This window comes from Octopus bimaculoides, chromosome 18, assembly GCF_001194135.2.
Source record: "Octopus bimaculoides isolate UCB-OBI-ISO-001 chromosome 18, ASM119413v2, whole genome shotgun sequence".
In the NCBI taxonomy this organism is placed as follows: Eukaryota; Metazoa; Mollusca; class Cephalopoda; order Octopoda; family Octopodidae; genus Octopus; species Octopus bimaculoides.
This window is the reverse complement of record NC_068998.1, coordinates 45,656,273-45,657,816: the sequence shown is the minus strand read 5'-3', so window position 1 is coordinate 45,657,816 and position 1,544 is coordinate 45,656,273. Positions and strand designations below refer to the sequence as shown.

Below are 1,544 nucleotides of genomic sequence, written 5' to 3'. Positions count from 1 at the left end.
ACATATGTGTGTGTGTGTGTGTGTGTGTGTGTATATATATATATGCACACACACATATATAAACATACATTATATATGTAATATATTTTATATATATATATATATGTATTTATATATTAATATATGGACATATATATGTATATCTATCTATCTATCTATCTGTCTGTCTGTCTGTCTGTCTGTCTGTCTGTCTGTCTGTCTATCTATCTATCTATCTACCTACCTAACTACCTACCTACATACCTCTCTCTCTCTCTCTCTCTCTCTCTCTCTATATATATATATATATATATATATATAGTGTAGGTATCAATGTATATATATGGATATATATGATATAGGAATATATATCATATGAATATGTAACATATTGTGTGGTAATAAGCTTGATTCCAACCACATGGTTCCAGGTTCAGTCCCACTGCATGGCACCTTGGGCAAGTGTTTTCTACTATCACCTTGGGCCAACCAAAGCCTTGTGAGTAGATTTGGTAGATGGAAACCGAAAGAAACCTATTGTACATATGTGTGTGTGTGGGGGGGGGTGTCTTTGTTTGACCCCCACCACTGCTTGACAACCAGTGTTGGTGTGTTTATGTCTCTGTAACTTAGCAGTTTGGCAAACGAGATTGACAGAATAAGTCCCAGACTTGTAAACAAAAGTGGTGGGGTTGATGTAATGAGCTAGCCCCCCTCCATCAAAATGTCAAGCCTTGTGCCTATAGTAGAAAGGATTATTATTATTATTATTATTATTAAGGGGCAAGCTGGCAGAATGATTAACATACTGGACCAAATGCTTTATGGCATTTCTTCCAACCTTTTGTCTTGAGTTCAAATTCTGCTGGGGTTGACATTGCTTTTTATCCTTACCAGTTGAATACTGAGGTCAGTGTAATTATTTAACTCCTCCTACAAAATTTCAGGCTTTGCGCCTATAGTGATTAAATTTGGCAGACAGAAACTGGCTGGAAGCTCATCGTATATATATATATATCATCATCATCATTGTTTAACGTCCGCTTTCCATTCTAGCACAGGTTGGACGATTTGACTGAGGACTGGTGAAACCAGATGGCTACACCAGGCTCCAATCTAATTTGGCAGAGTTTCTACAGCTGGATGCCCTTCCTAACGCCAACCACTCCGAGAGTGTAGTGGGTGCTTTTACGTGCCACCGGCACAAAGGCCAGTTAGGCGGTACTGGCAACGACCACGCTCAAAATGGTGTATTTTACGTGCCACCTGCACAGGAACCAGTCCAGCAGCACTGGCAACGACCTCACTCGAAAGTCTTTTCACATGCCACCGGCACAAGTGCCAGGAAGGCGACACATATATAGGTAACAAACAAGGGAAAAAAATTCCTTCAAAGGGGTGTGTAAAACATCCAAATCACTGGTACATCGGTTGAACACCACATATTTGATTTCTTAAATAATTGTTTATGTTATATTTTACTATATTATGTTATATTATAATTTGAATAAATTATTGGATTGTCATTTGTATCTCTCTATTTAATTTATTGTTTATATATATAT

The 1,544-nt window shown here is 37.6% G+C and overlaps 1 long non-coding RNA gene across 1 annotated transcript in view; it reads left to right on the top strand.

Moving 5' to 3' along the window:
- LOC128249892 (uncharacterized) overlaps positions 1 to 1,544 on the top strand; it is a 69,254-nt gene that overhangs the window by 25,348 nt on the left and 42,362 nt on the right. The window lies entirely within an intron of this gene.